The sequence below is a fragment of the Brachypodium distachyon genome, chromosome 5, assembly GCF_000005505.3.
Source record: "Brachypodium distachyon strain Bd21 chromosome 5, Brachypodium_distachyon_v3.0, whole genome shotgun sequence".
Classification (NCBI taxonomy): domain Eukaryota; kingdom Viridiplantae; phylum Streptophyta; class Magnoliopsida; order Poales; family Poaceae; genus Brachypodium; species Brachypodium distachyon.
The window spans coordinates 1634580-1641470 of record NC_016135.3 but is presented as its reverse complement, the minus strand read 5'-3'; positions in this window follow the sequence as shown (position 1 = coordinate 1641470).

The following is a 6891-nucleotide window of genomic DNA, read 5'->3' as shown; positions in this document are numbered from 1 at the left end:
TGCCACAGGCAAGTTGAGTGTAGACTCGCGACCCTGCGTCTTCTTCTTAAGCGTCACTCTCTGCACATAATAGGTGCATGTCAGTACATTGAATGTACTTGCAAGTCACACCTATGGGGTTAGGAGGAATGCATGGAAATGATGAAGGATTTCCTAGTTTGGCTACTAGGGTTGTTTTTGCAAAATGCTGCCTATGGGGTTTCGAAATACTCATCGTATTTTCCTTTGAAAATCTCTATCCTGAAGTTTTGATAAAACAGGGTTTGAACAATAGTATGGTCATTCTGTGTATGTTCACTCCACGACCTAGCTATGCACTTTGGATCAACTGACACTGACATAGCATCCCTTTTTCCTTACTCGTTCTGTGGAACCTTCCATCGAGTCAAAACAGTTTTGGGGTTTTTGAAAACAAAACTTGAAGATCTCCACTTCTCTTGACTTAATGACTCAAAGTCGCCCGTAACCAGGGGCATGGCTAATCGATTAGATTGACACTCTCGAGAGGTTTGTACACTTTACCCACTTGACACAATCAGTCCAAAGTGTTGCCTGACGACAAGCGTGCGCAACAGGTAAAGAGTGTGACGAAGTCTTTCACTAGAAGCCCCTGATACCTAATTCTGGCACTGCCCGCCCCATATGAGCACCTTGGCTCCTCTCCAGATGGCGATACCCAGGTAAGGGTTTCCCGCTAGTTAGTTGACCAAGCCAGAGCCCATAATAGCAAGTGGTTGCACATGAAGCCTTTGGGTACATGAGAAGGTTTGAACTCTTTGATTTCTGGACAGCGGTCCCTACCTTCTCCTGAGCGTGTACCCGTTACGGGGCTACAACACTTGCCGACAGCCAACTGGCCTCCATCATACCACTCCATCCTGATAAAACATTTTGGTTTTATTTCGAAAACATTTTTCCAAAAACATACTCGCTCATAAAGAGCACTTAATACTTTGCAATATAGTTTGGGTCCCGTCCCGTTATAATAGTATAGCATGCTTTAGAAAAAATGTATATACATAACCTATGGTATTTGGTGGCATGGCAATAAATCCTATAAGCAACCTACTAGGAATAACTAAACAAGTTGAAAATGCATTTGATAAATACTTTCATAAAGAAATAACTCTAACATGCATCCCTATGATGTTGTAAACAAAATAGCATAAGCAAAAATATAGGTTCTACATGGTCAATAAGTGTAACTTGCATGGTTCAGAAAAGTTGTTGCGGTCGTCAACTCCCTGGCACTCTTCGCAATCGCAATCCGAATAATCTAACGCGAAGAACGAAACAACAATAAATGCATAGTTCCAAACTTCTCTCAAAGACCAAATATAACTCCAAATGAACTTCGGATAAAGGATATATCACAAGCATACAAAAACAGAACCTAAACATCATCTAAGTAATACCATAGTATTAACAATTCCAGTTGTAAAGCCTAAGGTTAAGGCTAGTGTGGCTAAGTCTGGAAATTCAGAAATCTGCTACTGTTAAGAGATAGCAAATAGGACTGACAGGTAATAGGTGCTAAAACACAGAACATGGCATGAAACCTATGCTACAGTATAATTCTAGGGTTGTACTAACTAACGCAACAGGTTTCAGGTCAATTGGATAAACAGGTCAAAAGTTACTGGCTTGCAAAGGTGGCTAGTCAGATTCTGACAGACAAAGAATACTAACTTCTAATGAAAAGATACTGGTGCTAAACTATTCCAATGACAGATAACTAAACAAAGAAATCCAAGAATATGATTTACTCTTTAAAATGGCACTGGTTTCACTAACTATGGAGCTATGAGGCAGTAGCTATGAACAGGTGAATGTGGCTACTCTAAAACAGAACATAATAGGATATGAACTTCTACCGTCGTGCTGCTAGTGAAGGTGAAGTTGAAATGGTCCAACTAGGAAATGGCTGTGAAGGGGTGTTCCTAAATTTCAATCTACAAAAAGAAGATGCTACGGTAACAACGAGAACTACTGCGAATAAGGCTACCCACTAAGGAAGGTGCTGTAACTTTCTGCCGCGGCAGAGATACGGCAGAGAAACTGATTAGATTACCATTTTGCGAAGACGATGCAAAGCACGAGATGAACCATGTATGGCTACTTTCTACAGAGAATTCGTAGAGGAACATTCACTCTACACAATGGTGCAATCTAGAGCACATAATGATCATTGGTTTGATATCAAACGATGCCTAAACAGAGCTAACGGAAAAACAAAAGCTGCAGTGAACTTGAACAAGTTCATACCCAAATCTTCCTGGAGATGAACGGAATCGAAGAATCGAAGCGCGGGAAGGAAGAAGAAGGGTTGGGGAAGATTCACGGCGTCGCGGGGAGTCCAACGGTGCAAGCGGCTCGGCGAACGGGGCAGCGCAGCTCCGGCAATTTCTCGCGGGAGTTGGGCGGCGGCGGCGGCGGTTTTGGCCGGAGTTTGGGGGCGCGTGGGCGGCAGAGAGCGTGGGCGGGCAAGGGAGTGCGCGAGAGGGGCGCGGGGTGCTTTATAGGGCTCGGGGCGCGTGGGCGGGCGGCCGGCGGTTGCCGCGCGACGTGGGGTTGGGGCGCGTGCGGCGACGGCGGTTGCGCGGGCGCGGGGCACGGGCGCGGGCGCGGGGCGGTTGCGCGGGCGCGGGCGCAGGGGCATGCGCGGGTGCGCGCGGCGAGCAACGGCGGCGCGAGCAGGCGGGCAGGCGGGCGCGGCCGGCGGTGGGGGCGCGACCGGGCGTGGCGCCGGCGGAGGTGAGGGATGACAGGTGGGCCCCACCTGTCAAAGAGAGAGAGAGATTGAAAGCGTATTCTCCCGAGAATATGTTTTCCGCAGACTGAAAGCGTATTCCCCCGAGAATACGTTTTCCTACGGAGAAGGCGTATTTTCAGAGAAAAAGAATAAAAGAAAAAGATTATAAAATACTTTTCAGGATCTATAATTCACCCGAAATTCCATTTAAATCATTTAAAATATCAAATGGCTTCAGAAAAATTCCCAAAAATTCTGTAAAATAATATTTTTCATTTAGAGTCCAGTAAAATTATTCTCACTCAAAAATAATTTTGTAAAAATAATTTTAATGTTTCTAAGCTTTAAATAAATCCAAATAAAACGTAGAATGCATTTTTAGACTCTAGAAAAATCTCAAATCAATTTCTAACGACCTATCACGTTCCAAAACACCATTTCAAACACTTTCAATAATGCATCATAACAAACACCAATATTTTAAGATATGATCAAGGTGATATGCATAAGAAATGTAAAGGTGCGAACATCCGAATTTGAAAAATTTGGGATGTTACAGCGCCGCCCGCCGCTCGCCCGCGCCGCCGCTGGCGAGCTAGCCGCCGGCCGGAACCCTAGATCCCGGCCTATCCCACGCTGCCACGTGGCAAAACTTTTGTTTTATTTTAATTCGGCCGAATTGGATAATGCAATTTTGCAGAAAAGCCCCTGTAACTTCAAAGCCTCATATCTTTCAAACCGTTTGTCCAAAAATTGTGTTCCGCACCTTTCTGGAATCGTCACAACGTGTAGAGTATTTTGGCACTGTTTAATTTCAGTTTTGAACAACTTAGACAGTAGCTATTTACAGAATGGTGGTTTATGGTTTAAATTTCAAATGAATTGTTTCAAAATAGTTTTGAGCATGTTAGCTTGCTATAAAATTATTTAAACTTGTTCTCTGTCCATTAGAACCAGAGAAGAAATTATTTTGTGTATAATCATGACATACAAGTTAAATATTGCTCTATGTTGCAAAAGCCGCACAATTTTTTGTTTTAAACCCTATTCATGTTTCATGCATATTAATTACCACTTTGATGTTGTATAATCTGTCCAAACCATTTGAAAAAGTTTTCAAAACACAAACAAAACTTTTTACCTTGGAGGTAACCTTTGTGTGCATCATCATGGCATATGCATCATGGCATGGTTTTTGTGTTGAATGTTGTGTTTATTGTGTGTATGTTTCTTTTATTTTAGATTGTGTGGAGTGTAATCATTGTTGTTGCGAAGAGTGCGAGAACTACCACAACCTTGGACAAGGCAAGTTCACTTTGATCATTCTCCTAAATATTTTTACTATGCACTAGATGTTTTATTAGATGCATCAGGAATATTACTCGTACTTCTATGCTAGCTATAAATCCCAGGTAGTATAGTTTACCCTCGCCATTACCTTGCTACCAAAATTGCCATCGATTGTAGTTGAATGCTACGCTATGGTAGTATCGTGGGGAAATAACTACATTATGATATTGTTATGCCTCTGGCGATATGAAATGATTTTGTTAGATGTAAGGCAAAACAATTAATTAAATGAACCGTCCTGGGTGGGCAGCTTTGAAGATTTTGAGGATTAGCGGCGTCAGGTCCATTTCTATGGGTCCCTCTGAGTCGAGTTCCTGTGGATTCAGGAATGAATCGTCCATGGACGTCTCTTCCGTGGATTCGGGGAGCGCCTACGTTGCAAATGTGGAATGCCACCTGGGGTAACCGAGACTGGACTAGTTTCCTATTTAGAAGCTTCTAGTACAACCACAATGCTATATGGGCTCTGGCGAGACAAGAGTAAGTTGTATGAACCTAAACCCGAAGAATTGTACTGAGGTAGTCGTGTAGGGGGAGCGTGATTCTCTCGTGGTTTAGGAAATTACCTCTGAAAATCTCGTAATCGATGCCGTTGCTACTCTACCCTGAGGACAGCAAGGGATTAACCCGTCGGTTTCTTGTGGGGAATGTGTACAAACTCTCGAGAGCGTCAAAACTAAGTACTTAGCCGTGTCCCCGGCAACGGACAATTTGAGCGACTAGATGTGGAGCTGTAAGGAAAGTCTCACTCATTCTAACTTCTTAAATAAAATGGATGGTTGAACAGGGTAGGGGCACTTGATGAATCCACATCAATGTGCTTTAGGATAATAGGAGCATGGGTGTGTCTACCCCGTGTCCAATAATGATAAAATGCTATTTGAATAAAATATAGGATTCAGCAACTGAGCTTTTATGCAAATAGCCTGAACCCCACTTTGCCACATTATGCATATATTTGGTAGGCTCTGGTATAACTCCTAGTGAATCTTGCCAATACAATCAATGTATTGACCCTAGTGGCTGCATCGTTTAATGATGCAGGAAGCTCCGACGATGAGTAAGATGTACGTTCTGCATGTTTGGGTTACGGGCTTACATTCCAACACGCTCTCACCGTGGTGTTGATGTGCCCTTGTATCTTCCGATTTCCGCTGCTAAATAGTTGTTTTATTTCCAGCTAACCCGTGAGGTTATGCGAGTTTTAAGTATCTTTAAATTCTGGATGATACGTTGTAATATTTAGACCTTTGTTCTATGATATTACATCTTGAAACTGTGTGTGCTAGTGAGTCGATCCAGGGACTAGCACTAAAGCACAGAGATCGAACCCATGTACGGGGGCGGTCGCTTCAATGAAACTGTGTGTGCTAGTGAGTCGATCCAGGGACTAGCACAGTAAGCACAGAGATCGAACCCTGTAAGGGGGAGGATCGCTTCAGATGGTATCAGAGCAATGTGTTGCCTGTAGGAACGTGACCCTAGTTTGGATTAGGATAAGACAAAACCAAAGACCAAACCTTAGGATTATTTCTTATCCCTATCTGATCTATATCTATACATATATTTTACTCCGTATCCCTATTCATCTAAATCATTGCATTTAAATCCTACATATGCATGACATGTTTGTTGAGTTATTTTACATATACACCAAATACTATGCATTATACCACAGATGCATGTTTCTTATATTATTCCACAGATGCATCTTTGTCTTATTATACCATCCACCACTATAATCATGTTGCCATGTTATTCACATATTGCTATGCATCCAACCTTGTTTTGCATTTCCACCACCTTTATATTAGATTTTATCACTTTATCCACTCTATTATCTTTTATTTTATTTTACTTACATTCGACCTTTTGATATCATGTCACTGATACTCCCTTACCTTTCCTTCTTGTTTTCTATAGATGGGAAGCCCAACACCTTTCGGCAACGTACCGCCGTTCACCCGAGTCTACTACCCCTCCACGGACGACGACCAGCTATTCAGTGCCCCTTTGGCGGCACTGTGTGCGTTCCTCGACCTGCCACCACCCAGGTTCAGAGGCCGAGTCGAGACCGCCGCACCCGAGGGATCGCAGCCACGGTGGGAGATCGAGGCGAAGATCCCCGAGGACTCCCCCTTCCTCCTCTTTGGACGGCGGAACCATGCATGCTCGGCAGTGGCTACAACCAACGACGAGGATGCAACCCCAGTGACGACCCACTTCGAGAACATGGAGATAAACACCGTGGACTTGGAGTCTTGCCTCAAGCAGGAGATGACCAGGGCCGACCTAGCGGAGGAGCAGGTTGGTAATTTGCTGGGAGAGAAGACCCAGTGGCTGGAGGACAAGGCTGTGTTGGAGAACACTGTCCTCAACATGGGAGACGCCATCGAGCAGCTGCAGTATAAGAGGGACCAGGCTCGCTACTACTGCGAGCAGTTCCAAGCGTTCATCGCAGCCGCAGCCGCAGCCACACCAACTGTAGCACCGGCGCCTGTCCAGTTCCCACCTCTTCCACAGGATCAGGAGATGGAGCCTCAGGAGGAGGAACCGACCGAGGAGGAGGAGCCCCAGGAGGTCCACGAGATGGACACCCCCTGCCACCAACACTCGCTCCAGGAGGAAGGCGAATGGGACCACACCATCAGCCACACATCCTTAGATTTGTTGATGCCTGCCAGACTTTATCTTTTCTTTGCGTTATCAGTATTGCGAGTTAGTCATTGACCATACAAGCTATGTGTATGGCAATGTAGATCGATTTGCATTTTTTTTCCGTACTCATT